At 46.6% G+C, this 22950-nt stretch overlaps 1 non-coding gene across 1 annotated transcript; it reads left to right on the plus strand.

Moving 5' to 3' along the window:
- The first annotated feature begins 19010 nt into the window (after positions 1–19010).
- Positions 19011–19172, plus strand: LOC138565551 (U1 spliceosomal RNA). The gene has a single exon (XR_011301393.1). It is a non-coding gene; the product is annotated as a U1 spliceosomal RNA (small nuclear RNA).
- The last annotated feature ends 3778 nt before the right edge of the window (positions 19173–22950 follow it).

Raw genomic sequence — 22950 nt, forward strand, 5'->3', positions numbered from 1 at the left:
GGTTCTCCGGTGGTTAAGCCTCTATTCATAAATAGTCTCTTGCCCTTGAGGACCTGGTGTTTCCACTATAACAAAGGACAGTTTGTGTCCAATCGTATGAGAGCTTGTTTCCAATCATACTTAGGTTGATGCTTCTTCACCCCTATATCCCCTTCTTCCGTGCGCAGACCCGTCTCGAATCTCAGCCTCCCTCCATAGAGTTCACTATGGTTTACGGGCAGTTACCTTCACGGGTCATTGGGGTTTAGCTTTTTACCCCTTTGATCCCCCTCTTCCGGGCTCAGACCGTTCTTCATTGTTTGCCTCTCTCTGTACGCTTCACTATGGATTTCCAGTCATATTTTGGGTGATGATTCATCACCCCCTGGTTCCCCCTCTTCCGGGCTCAGACCCTTCTCGAATCTTAGCCTCCCTCTATCGGGTTCACTATGGCTTCTAACAAAAACACTTTCTCATGTTGCTTTCACAGGTCTTAATGTCTTTTTAAACAGTGCACTGTGGAAATCCCTCCATCGGGTCCACTCTTGTCATCACAATGTTCTTTAGGGCATCATGGTTTGCCCCTTCCTGTTAGCAAACCTCCGTCAGGTTCAATCTTGCCAACTACACAGAGTTCTTTCTCACTAAGTGGAATTCATTTCCCTTAGCTTTCCCAATGGTTTGTCAGTCAAAGACTTTCGACTGTACAGAGGATTTTGCTAGACCCCTCCCTGTATGACCACTTTGGCCTCCTGTTTGCATCTCTCCTGAGGCCAACTGATATCGGTAGTTTCAACAAGTGAGGGATCAACCAGAGTGTCTCGAATGAGCACCCACGTGGCACCGGACCGTTCTGCAGCTGGTTTTCCCTTAATTTCAACAGTTCTTTGAACTTACTTCTTTTGTCACTCTGCAACTTTCATTCAACACAGTTTGGTTTCTTATTGGCTCTTCCCTTGACTCCCCGACTGTGATGAACCACTTGGCTTCTTCTGTATCTGGAGTCAAGGATGGTACCACGGTAGCAGGTGTCTCTCTCTGTCCTGCTTATCAGCATAGGCATGCTCCATGTACCGTTGACATCTACTGCAACACACATTAGCTATTGACCACGGTCTTACGATTCGGGTCTGGGTCGAAAAGGGTAAGGTTTGGTCTCTCCTTGTCTTCCCTTCAGTTCTCGCCACCTTTCTCCTCCTTTTGAATTGGCGTGCTGGGTTAGCTGTCTCATTGTGCGGTCTGCCTTGCTTGTCTTGTGCTCTACCTTTTATCCCTGTGGGGAAGAGAAAGGGCAGTCAGGTGTCTGTGATTCTGTCAATTTCCTGACTCTGCCGGACCCTTCTGTTGGAACATGTCAGTCAAATGACTCTAGTGTTAGTCCGTTGTTTTCTATGGTGTGAAAAAGTGTTTATGTGTCAGAAAAAGGGGGGTTGAGTTTCTAAGTATCGTACTGGGTAGGATGGGGAAAAGCTGTCATGAGGAATCATATTCTTTGTCCTAGGGGTATGGGTGAATTCGGAAGGGAGACTGGGGTATGGTTTGTGAAATAAATAGGGGGGACAATGATGTTTTGTCAGAGCAGATTGGGAGTTCAGGAAATAATAATAAGAGGGACGGGAAGGAGAATGAATAGCTGTAATGGGGTAGGACACAGGAAAACAGGGATTCTGGGGGCTCTAGTTTTTACGTGCCATGGGATTTGGTTTTCTATGGGATTTATGATATATGGAGGAGTCGTTGGATTTAAGCAAAGGGAGATTCATTGGGAGGAAGGGAGCCAGAAGCACTGAAACTGCTCTCCTGAACACCCGTAAAGACTTTATCTCCAATATTGACTCTCATCTTCCTTCTGTCCTCATTCTCCTTGATCTATCCTCTGCTTTTGACACAGTCACCCATCCTGCTCAATCGCCTCAGTGACAACCTTTGTATTACTGATCAGGCCCTGGCAGATCTATCACCTTGGCTGGGGCCTCCCTCTGGAACAGCCTCCCTGCCTCTCTCTAACCTAAGCAGAACCACCTCCGGTTCCAGAAGCAACTTAAGACCTTCCTTTTTGCTTCTGCTTTCTCTCTTCCTCTCCCCTGCTGATGCACTTGACTGCTCTGCGATCTGGTCACCTGGTTACCCTCTGAACTCGGGCCCAGATTCCTGCATGTCCAGTTGCCCCTGCACTGCCTCCGGGCTCCCCAGCACTTAAGGGTCTGTATCTGTAACCCTACAGCGCCTTCTCTCTGCACTTATGAGCCACCCTCTGGCTGCACTTGTGAGTTAACTGCACTTCACCCTTCCACTACCCCCTGGCACTTCTCCTCTTCCCTCTTCCCCGCACTTCCATGATCTGTATGACAGAAGGCCTAGAAAGATCGTTATTTTGTCCTTTCTTTGTTTCCCCCTCCTTTTCTTGTTGCACCTAGAAACACGTGTGTACAAGCACGTTATAAATTGTGGGCTGTTTTTACCCATGCATCCAAGCCCTACCATAAAACTGTGCAGTACTGGCATGGAAAACATCATGATGGCCAGAACTCCCCAGAGAGTGCACAGGGAAAACATGAAGAATAGGCTGCCACCCATTTTTGCCTATGTTGTGAGCACAGGAGGGCACTGCCTAAAACCACCATTGGGCTACACACACAATAGCCTGAAACCATTGGGAATGGCAATGCTGATTGCCAAAAAGCAACTCAGAACTGTGGGGAATTCATTTTCTTAATCCCAAAAATGGTTGCAATACCGGCACTCACCACTATCAGAAAGCCGGCGTTTTAAAACCACCAGACTTTTGTGTAAAACTGAACAGAGGAACCCAAACCAGACCATGGAAAGACTTGCTAAGAGGTGGATACAATGTAAAACTATATTCTGAAATGACTTGAAGGAAGTAATTATTTAATGTATAGGTAAAAATTGTAAGTTTGATTTAAACTGGGAACTAAAGTGACATTTAGCTGAAACCTGGCTTAATGAAACTGGATTCTGCCTGACAACTACCCCCGACAGGAGTTGAAACTGGATCAACAGCTGTGTTCCCAGGCCTGGCTGCATTCTGCTGCCCCCACAAAAAGGAGGTGACACCTCTCTTATTGAATTACCTGGGGACTGCACAAACTGAACAATGGACTCAGGCAAATGTTATATTGGGGGGGCCGTAAAGTGGCTTCCTCTTGGGAGAAGTGGGAGGAGAAGTGCCTGTGAGAGCCAGCTGAGCTTGAGGGAAGTGGATAAACCAGTTCTTCCACCATGAGATGTGGGAAGCCAAACCCCTTTTTCACCAGGGCATAAGTTAAAAAGATAGATAACTCATAGTGCGACTGGTCAAAATTATATAAGTAATATCATTATTCTTGTGATTTTTCTGTGCACGTTTTAAGAGGCGTTAGGACCCTGTGGTGTATGCTGGGCAGTTGCTAGCAGAAAATAGGGTCTCACTCCAAATGTCTGCATGTTAAAAATCTGACACTTCATCAATTAATGTCCATACTCCTTGCGCACATGTGTGTAATTTTTGGTAAATGTCCGATATTGGTAAACCAGTCAAAAAGTGCAAAATGTTGTCATTTTGGAATGCAAGCCCCCAGGAAGATCGGAGGCGGACAATCATGGACCATAAGGAATATATAATGTGTACATGTAATTTCAACAAATTGTGTATCTGGGAAATATATATTTTAATCAAATATAGATTTGTGGGCAAATTGACCAGGGGAGGATCCTCTGACCCATAAACAGACCTCATCATGATGACAATCCATTTCCTTCCCCCAATCATGGGAGAGGGGAAAATTGGGCCAATGACAAGTAGAGAGGGGCAGGCTCAGTTATGCCACGCACACACCCACTTCCAAAACACATAAAAAGAGACTGCTGGGACAGGTAGAGATATTCAATTCCATTTTCTGCGGGACGCTCTGCCGGGAGACTCCAGACTTCACATCCATCAATCTTCAGAGACCAGAAATTTACTTCAGAACTTAAAGCAAGGGCCTAAACCCACAAACTGAGAATTCTTCTCAGCAGGCCTCAGCATCCTTAAAATCATTTGCAAACTATTCCACAGCCGGGCAAGCTGTCTGAATTCTTTTGCCAAGAACTTTTGCCAGTACCCAGAAAGCAGTGTTACATCCAGAATCCACTTGATCCGGACCGGAAAGCAGAGCAGTATCCAGAACCAGAGGCCTCTGTATCCAGAGAGGCTAGACCAGCAGAGCAGAGCTGACCCAGACCGCTGTGAGCAGAACCAGAGATCCGGATCGCTGTGAGCAGAACCGGTGCCTGATTGACCCGCCGAGCAAAGAGAACCGCCGCTGGACGTGTTGACCAGATCCGTGACGAGGCCTATTTCAAATTTATATTGTGAGTACCTAGCAGAACTGTGCAGAACTAATCTCTTAGTTAAAATAATCTAATCCAAACTATTTTAACCTAATTAGAACAGCCTCCTAGAAATCGTGTCATCTGTCATTTGTAAAGCTGCACAACTGTCACCTGTCAATTCTGCAGCTGCAAGCTGTCACCTGTCATTTTGAGTTTTACTTTAAATCCGAAAATCTACCTTTATTAAATCGTCCGTATCTCTGGAACCGTTTGGGCTAGGAACGAAATCTTCATTTTAAAGCTGTGATTCTAGGCTTTCCAATGAACCTAGAACCGACTTCCTACTCCCTATACTTTTTCCGCAATCGTGATTTACGCACTCACGAAATTTACCTCGATTTGCGATTTTGGCTCAATTTCTCCACTTGTCAAAATAGCAGCTCCATTCTTTCCTTTGTTAAAAATCCGTTTGCAACCTGGTAATAACTCATAGAGCATTCCTAAAGTGAGCCTGATCTATACCAACAAGCATCTCTCACTCACCCTGAATCTCTAGAGGGAATTAAAATCAGTTAGCACATTTTCCCATCCATTGCCATCACATTTAAAAGCATTTTGGGCTTGTGTTTCAAACTTCTGCCTGTTACCTCTAAGCTTGCTGGGGGGAACTGAATTCCGTATTGTATTTGATTGTATTCCCGAAGACTGTGTGTGTTACTTCCATCTCCTTGCATTGCATAGAGGGGGGGGTGAATTGCCACCAGAGGAAAAGTGATTACATTGTCTTTTGTTGAAGCCATATCAAGTTATTTTCTGTACTGCATTTCATTCATCATTGCGTTTCCTTGAACCATATAAAGCATTCTTTCCCACCTTATTCTTCTGTTCCTATTCATAAGTTACCTCTTGCTGATTACTGCTCATATTCACAAGTGTAATATCCATTATCAATTTATTTATAGAAGTGTGATATATATATATATTGTTTATATTTCTCAAATAAACCTTTTAAATTTGCAAAACAGACCTACTTCTTGGCTCAGTGGGATCAGGGAGATTCTAAGAGAGGGGTGTTAAATAAGGGTTGTCATCCAGAGTACATGAACTGGACCTAAAAATATATCAATAAGGGTTTCCCTCAGCATCCCAGACTTGGCATTGACTTAGCTGTAGTGTTGAAGTGAAGCCGCTTAACAAAATGCCACGTCATATCATATCATATGTATCATTCTGTAAAAAATTCGATTTTCCTCTGTTCATCGTCATTCACGTTCCTCTTTACCCTTATGCATTGGATGTATGGTAAGATTTTAATGAGGTTAAATTAAACGTGGGTTAGAAAAGGCAAGGTCCTCAATCATTGACCATGATTCTAGGTGAGAAAGACAGACAAATGATTCTTGCACGCGGCAAAGCATCTCCTAATAAAGCAGACTTTGTGAATCACAGTAATTGCATCATGCAGTCTGCGGGATGCTTGTGTTCCTCAAATCCTGTAACTTTGCCCTGTTACAAACATGCCTTGAAAGTGCATGTTGTTACACTAGAGCAATTTTTCCCTAGTGCATATACAATGCAAAATTGTAATGGCACAAATGTTTACTATATGGCCCCATTGTTTTTGCATTAGAGCAAACTTTGCCCTACTGCTAATACGATGCAACTTTGCACTTGCACCAAGCAAAGCTTCTGTAATCTGACCCCAGGTGTACCATCTAGAATTAACAAAGCCATACCTGTAGCAGCATGCCCCAAACTATCTCACAAGGCTTAATGTTTCTGCGATCCTACAACGATGATGAAACATGCATAATTCAGAAAACAAAAGACGCTATGAGAATTGCGCACATAAGGAGGTGCATTATGCACGTCATGATTTGTACTTTTTTTTGCCATCTTTGAGGATTGAAATCATGTTTTTTTTTTGTCTGACTTCGGGGTTTGATACTCCAAATTTTGCAGTTCAGAGTCAAGAGTTGAACACACAGATCTAGTCAAGCTCCCTATTGCCCCGGATCCATACAGTTGAACAGCCCTGAGCTGCTCAGTACAGAAGCAGAGCAAGCAGCATAGAAAAGAGGCAATATATTGGCAATATAATAAGTGGCAGATGAAGGATAATATGCTAAATGAATACTCATGATCATGTTGTAAAGCTAGAAAAAGAAGGTCCATTAAAGCACACATACAAATTTAACATATACATGCTAACAATTATACAGGGAACGCTGAATGGATTGCGAATCATTAATATTTTCCTCATTTGACCTGAGTTTTAGATAAATTTGCATGTTTGTAAATGTTTACTGTCTCTGCCCAGTGATGAGGGTCAATACTTCGATAATGAGTTCAAGTGGTTCCGAATTCTGCCTGACGTGGAGCCTGAATCCTTCCACATGAAAGTAACGTTGTAAAGTTACATTGCGAGAACTGAATCTTTCATAGTTCTATGAAATGCTAATGATGCTTGTCAGCCATCCTCTGATCACTGACTGGCAATCTTCAGTATAATGGGCAGCAGTGTCATCTCAGAATAGCCACACGGCAAAGCACGCTAAGGAATACTTCAATGTTATCGCACAGACATCACAGAGCACAGAATTAACACTACCTGCTTGTCAATATAAAAGAAAAAGACTGCACTCAAGGACATTTCTCGGGCATTTGTACCACGAGCACAGCATTCCACAGTCAGCTGTACAGATCAAATATATGTGTTTTATTCCCAAATTAATGCTGCTAAAAATGTTTTGGCCAATATTCTGTTTACAGATTCACCCCTTCTTTTTGCGGTCCCATCATATAGCTTTTGCACTTCTGATGTACCCACCTCTTCACCCATACCTTTCTCTTTTACAGCCATGCTATTTTCTCCCTTTTTGTATTGTTGACCAAAATGTTTTCTTGATTGTTTTTGGAAAGTTTTGTCAGTTCCATATCAGTCAATTGACAGGTTATTTTATGTGACTTTAGGCCTCAATTCAACCCGTCAGGTCTGGACCGCGATGATTCTGTCAAGGCGGAAACAAAGTTTCCGTGTCCGCAAGGTTGCGGAAAAACCGTCTGATTATGTGATGTCGGTCGCGCGCACCACTCGGACGTGGAAACCTTGTTACCACCGTCACGGAAAAAGCCACGGAAACGTACATAGCGCTGCCACGAGCAGCGCAAAACCCGTGTCCGCCTCCGTCTCCACGGACACGGAACCGGAAATACCATGATCGTCGAAACCGGAAGCAGAGAGGCGGCGACCATATAAAGCACAATCCATTGCCATCCAGAGTCAGCACAAGCTCAATCCACACAGTGAGAAGGCAAAAGGGAACACCAGCATGCATGCCAAGATTCCAGCTCAGAGGCAGCGCAAACAGCGCTTCAGTGAGGCAGAGCTTACTGTTTTGGTGGAGCATATCGTTGAGCATGCCGAGATGCTGTTCAGCGCCGATCAAAGGCGTTCCACACAGCAGCGGAGGAAGGAATTGTGGGCTGAAGCAGCACGCAAGTGCACTGCTGTGGGCGTGACTACGAGGAGCGTCAAGGACTGCCACAAGCGGTGGGACGACCTCAGGCTGAGGGTCCGGAACCTGATCTCCAGACACCGCCAACGCAGCAGTGGGACAGGTGGAGGACCCCCTTCCCCACTGAGGCTGCAAGCATGGAAGGAGCGTTGCAGCAGTGTCCTCCACCTGGAGGGCATCCATGGGATCGGGGAGGCTGAGGCAGGAGTGAGCCCACCTGCAGATGCTGTTAAGTGCGCAAACATGAATGCCATATGAGAATAAGTTGATGGCATGACAGGGCCAGAGGACCCATTAAAGACCCCCCCCCACCGGGCAGTGCATGACAGAGCCAAAGGACCCATTAGCAACCCCCCCTCCCGGGCAGTGCATGACAGGGCCAAAGGACCCATTAGCAACCCCCCCGGGCAGTGCATGACAGGGCCAAAGGACCCATTAACAACCTCCCCCCCGGGCAGTGCATGACAGGGCCAAAGGACCCATTAACAACCCCCCCACCCCTGGGCAGTGCATGACAGGGCCAAAGGACCCATTAACAACCCCCCCCCCGGGCAGTGCATGACAGGGCCAAAGGACCCATCAAGATCCGTATGGCCACCAACATCACATCAATGCATGAAACTAACACTATTGAATGACCAGCCTGTATGATGCATGTGAGGCACCCAGCAGGCACCACGACAACACTAATTACATGTCCTCTGTGTACCCACAGCTGAATCAAGTGACAGTGACACGGCACAACCCGCCATCCAGACTGCACCGGCACTTGTTCAAGCCACCGCACCTGCACAAGAGGATGCTGCCAGCAGTTTGGCATCACTGCACCCAGTAACAACAGCAACAAATGTGCCGGTAACCACCACCGAAACCCCCAGCGTCTCGACGCTGCCTGAGCCAACACAGGTGCCACAGGAACCCATCATGGTCACCAGAACCAACACAGAAGGCAGCTGCAATGCAGTTGAGGCGGCCTGTAGCGACAAAAGTGCCCAGGCAGAGCACCCTGATACTGGCCCTCAGGGGGAGATGGCCACATTTGATGACCTGGGATCCTTTCACCAGCTTGAGTTTAGCCCCACATCATTCAGAAGTCCCCTGAGGTCACTCACCCCATCTATGGCAGAGCTCAATTCCCGCATGCAGAGGATGGAGGAGCAGCAGGCTACCCTCACACAGCTGGTGGAGAGACAGCTTGAGGAATCTCGGCTGCAAAGGGAGTGCTACAGTACGTCAGTGCGGCGACTGTCAAGGTCAATAGGACGCTTTGCCAGCACTATTGTCACCCTGGCACGCCATGTGCGGGAGGGCAATGATAACATCTCCAGGATCATAGAGAGCCTGTTGATTGGGCAACAGGCAAATTAAGCCCGTATGCCATCCATACCAGATTCGGTGCCATCAAATACCACCACCCCATCCAGCTCCACTACTGACAGTCCAAGGAGGCGCTCGAGTTGCCTAACGGGGCTCTCGGCCAAGGATACACAAGCCCAGAAGCGCACACGGAAGTGATGGCATGTGTGCGGGGCACTGCAGGACACATGTGGACTTGAAGGGTGTGAGGGGAGGGTATGTTTGGGTGTTGGGGGAGGTCGTTTTGGGTGTTTGGACATTGGGGCATGGGTGGGGGTGGGTACGTTTGGGCGGTGGGGGAGGTTGTTTTGGGTGTTTGGACATTGGGGCATGGGTGGGGGTGGGTACGTTTGGGCAGTGGGTGGGCACGGGTGTACAGTTTCCATTACCATTGCACCTCCTTCCCTCTTGTCAATTCTTCAATACATCTTCATTTTAAACCTAAACATACATGTGTGGACATCTATCATTTCATTTGCAGTACTACAAATCATTTATTGTCATCATCATGTGCATGCATTGCTGTGAATGTGCTGTGTCTCAGAAGTAGATGCAAATCAGTTCATCCCGTGCTCTTTGGACATCATGTGGCCCCCCAGGGGGAGGTGGTGCCATCCCATCTCCGTCTCCATCTTCTTCATCTCCGTCTGGTGGCATTGGGATGTTCCTGCGCAGGCAGATATTGTGCAGCATGGCACATACCAGGGTGATTTTACCCGTCTTCACTGGGCTGTACAGCAGTGCCCCACCAGATCTGCTCAAGCAGCGGAACCGGGCCTTCAGCAGTCCAAATGTCCTCTCAATCATTCCACGTGTGCCGATATGTGCCCTATTGTACGCCTCTTCATGCCTGTTCCTTGGTCTCCGTACAGGTGTCATCAGCCATGGCGTGAGTGCATATCCAGCATCACCTACATGGGATGGAGATGGGGGGACATGTCAGTGTTTGTGGTATCATGTCATCACCTGATGCTGTGCCATCTTGTATCATTGTTCATTCATGCATATGTGCCATGCAGTGGTTGGAAGTGATTATTGGCCATCACAGTGGATGCAGCCAACCGGATATCGGCCTACACATGTACGTGCACGTGTACTCTGACCTGTGGGTGACATTTGATTGTGATTATGGCATAGTGCAGTGCTGTGCACACATGGCAAAGTCACTCCATTGTGTAGAAGTAGTTAATGCAGGACATCTAATTTACCGGCATCATGTGAATTGGGAGGTCAGTGTCCCATTTGTGTGTGGGTGTTAGCAGTGGCACAAGGTGTATGTGACAGTGGAAGTATCGGCTGTGTGTGTCATGTGGCAGGGTGTGTACGGGCACACAGTGGTGACCTGTCATGTCTTACTTCGTGATGTTTGTGATACGCAATCTATTTGGTTGATGGCAGGTGCGATCACAGCGCCACACTCACATTGCCCATTGTCCTGGAGACACACACACCACTTCAACAGGGTCAGAGCATTGTCAGTTGTACTCACCTAATAGCCAGGTGTTTTGTCTAGCATAGCGTTCCATGTACCATGGCAACGTGGAATTGCGCAGTACCATTGAGTCATGGGTTGAGCCTGGGAAACGTGTGCAGCAGTGTGTAATCAGTTGCATGGCATCACATACCATCTGTACATTCAGTGAGTGGTACTGTTTCCTATTGTCTCAATTGCACGTGGTACTGTCAGCTCGATGTGGGTGCAGTCGACTGCACCAATGCAATTTGACATGGCTGCTATGGCATGGAAGGTCAACTTGGTGGCAATGACCTCGGGGAGGGTACGGGGTAGGGCTATGTGTTTAGACACATGGCGCAACAGGGCATCCAGTACCTGGACCAGGCTATTCGAAAAACAGGGTTGTGATATGCCGTGCAGCTCACCGACCGTGTGTTGATAGGTGCCAGTGCCAAGGAAATGCAGCACAGACCCTACCTTCAGGAGGGGGGGATGGTGGTGGGGGTATCTATTTGGCTGCTGATGTTGTCCTCAATCATGGCAGTGATGTACAGGATTGTGGGACGGTCCAGCCGGTATAGTGTGTGGATCTGTCCAGGGGTAAGGTCCCAGGGTGAGGCCCTGATGCGTGGTATTGCTGGCTGCCTGCGGGGTTGTGCCGGATGGACAATGGGGTTGGCCATGGGTGCAGGGTTGGCTTGTTGGCACCTACACTTCCTCCGCCTCCGCCTCCTCCTCTGCACCATTACTGCCATCATGTGCAGTGCTGCCTGTTGGTTGAGTAGGCCCAGTCTCAGTGCTACTAGAGCTGTTGCCTGCAGGTTTCTGTGTTGTGTTTGGCTGGGTGTGGCCCTTTTGTAGGCTCCCAGTGTGCTGCTGGGTCCAGCTGGGCTGATTCAGTGCACCTGTGCCCTGATTCAGTTCAGCAGGCACTGTTTAACGTCTTGTTCGCGGTGGCGGCGGTACCGCCTCCGTGATCACGGTTTTAATGCAATTTTTCTGGCGGTTTTCCGTGTCCGCGCTAGTTGTGATGCTTGCGGTGTTTCGTATTGCCGGTAACGGGGTGGTTTCCGTGCAGTCGGATTTTCCGGGGACCTTTACTCCGCGGTGGCGGTTTGGGGAGGTGCTGTTTCCGGGGACGCGGGTCATGATTGGGCGGACGTGGAAACGGTGCCGGTATGGTTTTAACGGCGGTGTTAACTCCGGACCGGTGCACTTGTAATGAGGCCTTATGTATTGTGCCAGATGCAGAGAGGGAATTCGACACAGGAAAATGTTTTGTATTAATAGGCATGCGTGTTAGTCAACTGTATATGGATTTTCTTCTAGAGAGAGGACACAGAAAAATATGTGCTGAAATAATATACACAATGGAATATCCCAACAGATCTTGCATGTTCATGCAACCACACATTCTGTCAAGTGGTCAGTGGCAATTCTAGAGTCGTCCTCACTAAAGATAAAACTTAAAAACAAGCCCCCAATGAACATAGGGCCTCATTCTAAGTCAGACGGTGCAGTAAATAAGTGTCAGTATTTGTGGATAATGGCACATTACTGCACGAGCCAACTACAGGCTGGAGTTAAGCCAGTTAGCGTACCGACAAAAAAGCCCTTCTTACCGGCACCTGCAGTGCTGGTGCCGGTAATGATGGAAAATCTACTCATGGAGTACTACCAGGCTCCATGAATGGGGATTTACACTGTCCCTCCGGCACTCATAATCTGGTGGCAATGCCACAGACTGGGTGCCGGCAAAGGTACAATGAGGCCCATAGTCTGCCACCATACAAACCATACGAAGGTAGGTGGCAAAAGCCGGAGGGAAAACAAGAATGCACAGGGGCGAAGCAAAGCCTCCTTTCACAATCAATCCCTCAAGATTATTGCAAGGACTTTGAACTGTAGCTCCACAATATGCTACATTTGTGTCCCTTTTCACTTTCAAAATCCAAATGGTCAACAAAGAACAATAGGAGAAAGGAGGTAACTCACATATTTTGTTCCTGGGGGGTGAGAGAGTTGTGAGTGCATGCTAAGTTCAGAACATAAGTTCAGAACATAAATGTGAGAGAGTTTTTCCCCCATTGCCTTTCCGAGAGGAGGAGCCTGCTGCCAAAAAACCTGCCTGGTGCACGGAGCGCACAGCGGAGTCGCAGCAGAGTCTTAGCTGCTTGACCTTTTTGGCGTTTTACTGTGGCGAGAGAGTCTTTACCCCATTGCCTTTCCAAGAGGAGGAGCCTGCTGCCTAAAAACCTACCTGGTGTGTGGCGCGCACAGCGGAGTCGCAGCTGAGTCTTAGCTGCTTGACTGTTTTGGTGTTCTACCATGGCAAGAGAGTCTTTCCCCCATTGCCTTTCTGAGAGGAGGAGCCTGCTGTCTTAAAACCTACCCGTGCGTGGAGCACACAGCAGAGCCGCAGCTGAGTCTTAGCTGCTTGACTGTTTTGGCGCTCTACCATGGCGAGAGAGTCTTTCCCCCATTGTCTTCCTGAGAGGAGGAGCCTGCTGACTAAAAACCTACCTGGTGCGCGGAGCACACAGCAGAAGCGCAGATGAGTCTTAGCTGTCTTTGCTGCCTTCGCTGGTGGACGGCTGACTGCCTACGCATACTGATAAACATCAAGGGCGCTGCAACCATGGCTGAGTGTGCTGCCAGAGTCTACCCACACGTGCAGCTATCGGGAGGAGGACAAGACTGGTGGTGGTCCTGGTGCAGCAATCAGGGCAGTTGGGGTAGGTGGAGTGACCATCAACTCCATGTCCCCAATGTCTCCCATGGTGAGAAGGCCCCAGTCTGTGCCCCAAGATTGCCCACACACATCCCCTCACTAAGAAAGGATTCCTGTTGGTGGCCAGGATGTGAGGGTTACCGCCAGCAGCATTATGGCAGACAGAACCGACAGAACTGACAGCAGGACATTGCCAACGCTGCCTTCCATGCCTAAGCCTGTGCTTAATAATGTTTGTCCAGTGGGGGGGTAATAACCTGAGTGATTACCTTACAGGCACAACTAGTCCGCCGTGCCCATGCCCATTTATGATTAAAGTGTCCATAAATGCGAGCACAGCTTTATATATGGACAATATGGACAACAACGCTAGTCAAATTGATTCCTCCACTTACACGTTCACACAGCCCTCGGAAATAAAGGAGGAGGAGGTAGATCTGATCAACTTGGAACATACTAACTGTCACGAGGTAAACACAATGGAAGAAAGCAGGGAAACTTAATAGACCCCCTGCAGCCCATTGCGTGTGAAACCAAGCTTGCAACTGGCAGTGGCTAATGAGAGCAACGGCTATGCCCTGCTTGAAAAAAAATAAAATGGTCCTTGAATGCAGATTACTAACTACATTGGCAACATCAGCTACTTCAGCGGAACATAGCCGTATTGTGAACATAAACGCAAATCATCCTCCAATTGACCTAACCACTGAAGCCATAGCCCCAGTACACAGGGATCCTAGCTGTGTCCAAGAAGACGGAGATAGTGCAGCCAAAGTTACGCAATTACCCTTAATGGTAATGGGAAACAAGCAAAAAGCTGCTGATACAAGAAGCCTGTTATTTCAGGGCCCTTCAAGGGGAAGGGAGCTAAGCAACATGCCACTAAACATAGGTGGTTACAAAAACCCACCTTTGGGGACTGGAATGAACAGAACTAACATTTTCCCTTCATGGAACCATCCTGAGAAAAAACATATGAAAGCCACCAGGCCTTTAAGTTGATAGCCAACCGAGAGTCCACAGTTTTATTTACCAACGCTCCACATCGAAACTAATCAAGTGTTTGGGCCCACAACTCTCCCATGATGACACACAAGGGCTTTCAGAAATTCCAGACTAGCTGTTGATTGTGACCTCCTTGCTGGTGGAATAAACTGGGTTGAGTCTGGGAGACTCCTGCAGAGTGGGCTTTAACAAAGTGGAATGTGTGGAGATCACATGACAAGAGGGTCAAACACGGGAGGCACCTTATTTGAACAGGCCATCTGCTGACCGTGCTAATCAAGACAATGGCCCTCATTATGACCCTGGCGGAGAACCATGGTGCAATTTGCACCATGGTCCATGGCGCTAAGCTGCCAATTCCGCCATGGTGGTTGGCGGACTTACCGCCCCATCCCGACCTTGGCGGGGCGGTAAGTCCCCAATCCCCATTTTGCCCTTCCCCATTCCCATTCTTGCCCCCTAGGGCATAATGGGAGTGGGGAAGGCGTTAATTACGCCACCGTAAATTACGGTGGCGTAATTAACAACAAGTCCCGTAGCGCCATGGATTTTTCCGCCTGCAAAAAGCAGGCGTAAAATATCACCCTGGCGCTACGGGAACTCGTAGTCAGGCGGAAAGGTACGCCATGCTCTACGCCGGCGTAAATCCCTTTCCGCCAGGGTCCTAATGAGGCCCAATGACATGTACCAATCTACTTCATCTAAGACACATTGGAGGTATTGTAATTGGCCCAACAAGAGAGGGCATTTGGACTTGCTGAAAGAAATCACAGACACAAGGGAAAGGCCTAAACTCTATGCCTCATTGACAAATCAGACTGATGAAGAAACTTCAACACCCCCGTCTACCGGTGGTGATCAAGGAAGGTCCAGAGATCTGGACTTTCTGGCATTTCGAAACTTACAGCAACCATGGCCCTGTTCATGAAATTGTATGAACAAATAGGGGACCAAATAAAAGATCAGACAACTATGATGGCGATGCTCCAATCAAAAATGATATTTGTGGAGGGTTTCATATCTGTCTTTCAGAGCAATTTGGATAATAGTACAGCCAAGGTCTCAGATCTCGTCCATGTCATACTTGATCCTTTAATTAAGCAAAAGGAAAACAGGAGAGCATTGCGAACCTTTGGCCCGAAAGATATACACCTATCTGATTTGGGTGAATTCAGTACACGGCCATTACAACCTAATCTATACGAGGCTTCCAGACAACAAGGCAAACTGGGCCAGAACCAAGGTGACATGGCCACTGACATTTTTACTAACCCGACAGGTGCGAGTTTGGGTATAATGTCATCGGCTGAGGTAAGAGAGCCTATGAAATCACAACCGGTGCCAATGTGGAAAAATCAAAAGGCCCAGTTACTATTGCCGTGGAGGAAGATCAGAACGATACTGCTGTCCCTGTACCACAGGAACTGGAAAGGAACCCTACCATTTTTTAATCAAATCTACCAGGGGGGAAACTTATGCAAAAACCATGCAAAATCTTTGCTAACCCCAAATTGCATGCAAAAGCCGTCTCTACACAAGTTACCAACCCAGAGAAGAAACTTCAATATTCCAAGACTGGTCTTGGTAGAGATTGTTCATCAAAGAAGATTCTGACAAAGAAAACTAAGAACCAAAAAGCAATAGTGAAACACAAAACAAATGGTAGCCTGACCGTCATCAAAAACATCACCTTCCCGAAAATAGTATTGTCCACAAATAGTCGGGAAGTCACTAACTTGAAATTGAAAATTGACAGGGTAATAAAGCAATGGCCACAAACAATACCATCCCCAAATGGCCAAGAACTAGTGACGCTAATGGCAGATGAACCAGTGTAGACCGATTCAATAGACCTTTTAGATCTATCGACATACTCAGTATCATGCCTTGAATCAGAAGATGACAACACTTTGTACAATGAATCACAAAAAGATGGACATCGAGAGAGATGGCACAAAGGATCAAGAGCGGGAAGTGGCAAGATTGTCCAAAGGCCCAGAGATCCAGAAAGAATCTCCTATTCAGGTCGAGCGAATAGGAACTAGATTCCCAACTAATCACAACGATCATAGAAATCCATGTGTGAGCTGGCAGGATGACGAAGTGTCAACACCTAAGAAGAGGGGTTGGATCCATCTGAATTCTGAAAGGATTCAGGTAAGCCCTGAAGAGAATGACACACACAAGGAGGATAAAAAAGCACACTGCCCCAGGAAATTTACATCTGAAAGATTAAATAATGCACCGACCATGATTATTTCAGAAGTGGAAGACAATGATACCAAAAATCTATCAACAACAACAAAAGAAAAGAGGGGAGAGAAGCTAAGGGATTTGATAAAACCTATTCAGCCACATAAAATAGGTTGCTCTAAAGAACATGCCCAAACTCTGCCCTCACTTAAGGATAGGCCCACTGCATACCATGAAGGCAATCACAGAATTTTGCCACTAAACATATACAAAGAAAGGAGAAATTCTAGAGATGGCAATGCGATAAGGAAGGTGGCCGAAAAGCTGATATTCATAACGATAAGACTAGAAGTACAAGAAGAGCAATAAAATTGAACTAACTCGACATGCTAGTGTTAGAAAGAATGATTCCAGCAAATGACAGCCTTATTTTGAATAGGGCAAATGGGATTCATCTGTTTCACCATGTACCCGATCTGACATTACTAACAACAAACGACTTGGAGATCATTGAATTCATAGAGAATAAAAGGACAGAGCATTAATTTACTGCTTGACGCCATTAATTAAGCAACTCCTCAAAGATGAGGCAACTCGTCTGAGACCCTTTGGTTTTGATTTGATAGAACCAGTGGTCTTAAGAACTGTGGTCAAAACTCTTCTGAGACAGAAACAGGGTAACTACCAGAAAAAGAGATCTGATAAAGGTATAGACCAAGGTTGTCCAACGTACGGCCCGCGGGCCACAATGCGGCCCGCCAAGCCATTTAATGTGGCCCGCCAGGCCGTATGTTGGACAATGCTTGAGTTAAAAAAAATTTTTTTTTTTTTTTAAATTTGCCTGTGCGCAAAACTACTCTGTGCTCTATTCGGAATACATAAAAGAACAAGACGAATGAGAATTCTGAGCGCACACTCACTCTACTAGACTGCTATCAGCATCATCAGTCACAATATTTTTGGGGGGAGACTTGGAAACATTGGCACAAAAGGAGCCGCTCTGTGCTGGATCACCATCCTTTCACCAGTAAACCCGATTCAATCACCATGGCCCCCTTACAAATCCCAGCCATGCTGTGATTGACCTGTGGACACATAAATAATCGTATCAATAAACTTTCTCTGCCTTTTTTATGGCGAATGCCAATTTCGCCACATTCATTTGGGTCAATTTTATTGCTTTTTTTACCACAAAAACCGGTGGCAGAACCCCTGCACCCTCACTTTCTATATACCTTACCCAAAATTACCATCTATTTTTTTTTGGGTAAAAAAACGTAAAAAAATGCAGCAAAAAAATGTTTTGTCGAAATTGCCATTCAGCAAAAGAGGGCAATAGCAAATAATCTACACACTCAAGAACAACCTTTCAAAAAACGCTCTTCAGAAATGTATAGAAAGGAAACAAAATCCAAATCCAAATCAATGGGAACCAAAGTTTTCGTTTGTTAGTGGATTGAGTTTGTTCACAAAATGGATCGTAGTACACTTCGAATAGTTGCTGCAGCTCTGGAGAAAATGCGAGTGGTATGATAGGTTATTTATAACACGCTTAATACCCATGCAGCAGTGATCCCAATCATAAAAGTGAAACAGGCAAGCCCAACAGGTATAACTTATTTTCACTCTTTTGGTAGTGCAGTCTGAGGGCAGCCTATACCCTTCAGGAGAGGTGTGAGCTGATACAGTTGCAACACAAAAAACAATAGTACTATGTTCCCAAAATACCTTAGTTCTTGTCTTTCGGATCTCAGCAGAGCCAGGCTTTTCAGCATCAGACCAGAAGCATGGGTGCCTTTGCGCTGGGCTGGGGTCAAGTCGGAGAGCAGCAGCGATGGGCCCCAATGATGCAGTTCTGTTTGGCAGTGGTGCTGATTTGCGGGTAGAAAACGCTGGGAACAGTAGGCCGTGCCAAGTGGATGGCACTGGAAGACTCAGTGACCTCTGGGCCCTGACAAGGGAATACTTGCCTTTAGCGCTGTGCAGGCTCGGCTGACACAACACGGCATATGGTTACGGCAAAGATGTCAAAGCTTCAGCATTGTCATTGAGCAGAACTCTGAGATTCAGGGGTGGTGGAGCGTCGAGGTCCAGGATGATTATGATGGTGTGAATGGGGCCAGCGCTGAGCAGCTACGCTCAGGAGGGCCATGGGCCCGTGTGGGGCTGACAGGCCAGTGGGCAGACTGCAACAGGCCTGCTCAAGCCATCCTGCTATTTATACAAATCTCGGGCCTAGCAGCACCTGATGGGAGAAAGGAACTGCGCTACAATCTGCTCTTCTGCTGGGCTCTGCCTGCTGGAGCTTCCCTCTACACGCGGGACAGGCAGCTCTGCAGACGCTCAGAGATTCCGGGGATTGGGGGGTTGGGGCTGGGTCAGGGCCTGCCTTCTCACCCTCGCTTAGCGGGGCTTCCCAGAACTGACCCAACCCCTGCCCTCCTGCATGCAACTCATACTTAGCTGGCAGGGGAGAATGTGATCTCAAGGGCAGATCTCCCAGGGTGAGACTTACCCATTGCACATCGGATTTGCTGACCCCTGCTATGTTCCCAAATGCGGGATGCACAACTGCATTATTTCTGGTAGTGGGGGACTGCGTTCGCGCTCTCGCGCCCGATTTATTGGTAAAAGAAAAGGTAAAGTGTGCACTAGGCCTGCTAGGTTGCATACTTTTAGATTGTGCTCACATTGCGTTTCTTCAATTAGGTTCACCTTTGGGTGATCGCTTTTCCACATTTTATCTATTGAATTGAATTATGCTTCTTTCATCACCACCGAAGTAATGTGTTTTACAGAGATAAGCTGCCATATGTATTGGGCACACTGCACATGCTCAGACAGCATCAGTCATGCTTTGTACAGGACAATGCTGGCCTAAATTGGGAACAGCCAGCATAGACATGTTGCTACAGAGGCATATTTTGGGTACAACCAGCATGCCAATGTGTTACATCAGTGACAGTGCTGTCTTACACTGTGGACACATTGATCATTAAAATGTGTTGTGTTCTACAATGTTCTTTTCTGCTGTTGGTGACATGGAATTTTCATGTTCCCCTTTAGAACTGATTGTACACTTATGGCTTTTTGGTAACCTTTTCTGATGTAAAATGCAACATTTCAACCCCATATTTGAAAAAAAATTCTTGGGGGGGGAACCCCCCCAAACCCTCCCTAGAACCTTGTAGCTCCCTCGCTACGCTCGGTCACCCCCACTATTTCAGAAAAATATTAACTCATACACACTGAAAGAAATCACAAGCAACTAACCTTTGATCACTGCCCATGACACCAAAAGCTATCCTTGGGACTGCATGGCCATCACTGCCTGTGATGCTATTGTGTCAAAGGTCACACAATATCGCTTTTTAATATACTGCTTTGAGTGAGGTTATTGACTTTTGGCTCGCCGGCCCACTGGGTGACAAAAAGTTAATGCTTCGGCCCCACATTCAAAAAGGTTGGACAAGCCTGGTATAGACCATCATAGGTCTTCAAGAAATTATAGAGACAAGGATCGGAAAAAGGACGACGACTCTCAAAAAGCAAATGACAAAGCCTCTCGTATAAGATCAAAGGGACAGGAGGGAACGGAAGAAAATTGGAAATGGTTGGCGAGCTTATTGGCTGATAAGATCAAACCCCAATAATGCAAACTCATTCTGGATGATAAACCCCTGAAGTTGGTCAGCTGGAATACCAGGGGCTTTTCCCACCTTTTTTCCAATCAAGACCTAACCACTGGTCTGTTCGATATCGTTTGTCTACAAGCGACATGCCTGAGGGAGCCACCAGCCCTAGACGGCTATACAAAATATCTAAATCCGCCACGAAAGGCCAGAGAGGACGCCCTTTTAGAACAGACCCATCCAAACCCCTTCATTCAAATGGTAGTAGGTAGGGTCCAAGAAAGAATATCGGCTAAATCTAAAAGAATGCTTGTCTTGCTGAATTTATAATGGAATCCGGCAACACAAGTAGCAAACAACTTCCCCGAACAGGTGGCCGTACTCATTGATAAATCAAGAGAAAAATGGAAAGATCTGCAAATCATACTGAGTGGGGATCTCAACTGTACTTGCCTAGTTAAGAAAGGGCAAGCAATTGAAGTGAGTTCGGTATCATCAAGCGAGGCCCAAAATCGAGAACAGCAGTGGATGAAGATCATATGTCCGAGAGACATAGTCATTTTGAATGGCTCCACAAAGGGCGACATTCCGGGAAAACCAAGAAGACAAGGGCGATTTGGGGGTCAGACCCTTGATCATATATGCACTTAAAGAAATGTGATTGAGGCATTCAAATTGCTGAAGGTCCACAAAACCACCCTAAGTGACCACAACCTGCTCATTTTGACCTGGGTCCCCCCTAATAGAATACCAGGAGATGACTACAGATACAAGTTTGTCATTACTCCAGGTAGAAATAGACTGAGTATCGATAACAACGCAATCCCCGGCCTGACGGTTGATCTGAGCGTGCAAATATATCATCTTGCTGACTTTGGGGAGAATCGACTGCCCAGGCCTCTTTAAAGGATTTTTGACAAGAAGTGGTTGGGGCAACAAACAGATCATCACTCATTTACACGTTTTTGATCAACAAGTGGCCCTAAAAAAGAAAATGTTGAACAAACAAATTAAATTCCATAGAAAAAGGTGTATGATTGGATACAAGGATGAAATACAAATATCGCAACTGGCAAAAATTCCACAAAATAAATCTTTTGAGGCAAGACGCAGAAGCAATGTTACAGTTGATGCACATGAAAAATATAGCCAAAATATGGCCAACAATGAATGGTCTGGTTACATCACAGGAGACTCTGCTGTTGAACCCAATACCAGAGGAAAACTGGGCAGCGTACTCTGGTAAATTCTTCGATCCAGAAACATCGGAAACTAATTTACCCCTGTCCATCACCATCTCGTGGAACCATCTAAGTGTTGACTTAACTGCCATTCTAACAAACATTAAAAAGGCTAGCAACTCGAGAGCCCCTGGGCAAGATGGCATGAGCAACGCCATGTTGAAACAGGCCCCAACCGAATGGTTCATCTTTTTGCTCAAATTGTTTGAGCACATTACAACATCAAAAAAAGTCCCTGCAACTTGGAAAAGATCAATGTTAGGCAGAATCATATGTAGTACCCTTTGGGAACACCACACACAATTAAGACTACAAGTGACAGTACAAATTCACCTTTGGTACAAGCCTGTATTACACAGTAAAGTGGTAGCGATGCTGAGCAGCTAGACTTATCTCAAGAGTAAAGTGAGCAGGATCAACAGTTTCTGAGTAAAAGAATATACATTTATTTACACATTCATTTATAAAACAGTTCACTAAATAAAGCAGCAGAAAAATCACACTCTTAATATACTACACAACACCCAATCAATTCTGGACAAGTTAGGCTCAAAATGAAGTGTGAGTAAAATGGCACTCCAGCAATTTAAAAGGGAGGGAAAGACAAGGTTATACAAAATTAAGCAGCACCAACAAGTAAGTAGGCAGGGCAATCTAGAAAAGGCGTTCTACAATGAGGATTGAAATCAATAGGCCTGGGTCGATGTTAATGGTTCAGAGTCTTTGCAGAGGATCACACAGATCAGAGTAATTTGCGGTTAAGTCTTTGCCAAGAGTTTGAAACGAAGTTGGTCGAAGGAAAAGTTATTTAAAAGAGTAGAGAAGGACAAGCCCTTAGATTGGCGAAAGGTTTCAAACACTTTCACTGCAGTCGGACGGAACGAACAACTGAGTTAGAACAGTACCTTAAATGAAGAAGAAGGCAGTAGCTGAGGCAGAAGTTCCTGGCAGATCCTGCAGGCTCATGGTTCCTGAAGCGATTGTCAGACTGACACGAAGTAGGAAGACTGGAGGGTCCTGCACTGCCCAGGGAAGAATCCAGCAGCAGAGCAATGCATGGAATAAAAGGCGAGCTCCTTAAAACCGAAACAGGGTCCGGTCTTCCTGGCTATCCGGTTCACTGCAGCTGTGCACAGCAAATTCGACCAGGGGAGGGAGGCCTTGCTTGGTGTTTGGCGAACTGGTTGGTCCCACCAGCTCAAGGGAAGAAGATTCCTTCCAGATCTTCTCTGTCGTCGAAGTTTGGAAATTCAGACCCGCAGCAGGGCTTCACCAGGAGGTTCAGTCGTGGTAGTGGTCCTCTTCTTTCAGCTTCTCTTCAGTTCTCTCGATCCAGTGGTGACTCTGCCTTCCTAGTCCCAGAGACCTGCTTTTTATGCAGTTTTCCCCCATTCACAGAGCCTGGCTGACAATCACGTAGAAGGGTGGCTGTCTTGGCGGGACAGTCACCACAGCCAATCATACAGAGCGCAACATGAGTCTCCAAAGTGACCTTGTGCAGGGAATCTCAAAACCCTTCCTC

The sequence above is a fragment of the Ambystoma mexicanum genome, chromosome 1q (assembly GCF_040938575.1).
Source record: "Ambystoma mexicanum isolate Mex_15411 chromosome 1q, UKY_AmexF1_1, whole genome shotgun sequence".
Lineage (NCBI taxonomy): Eukaryota > Metazoa > Chordata > Amphibia > Caudata > Ambystomatidae > Ambystoma > Ambystoma mexicanum.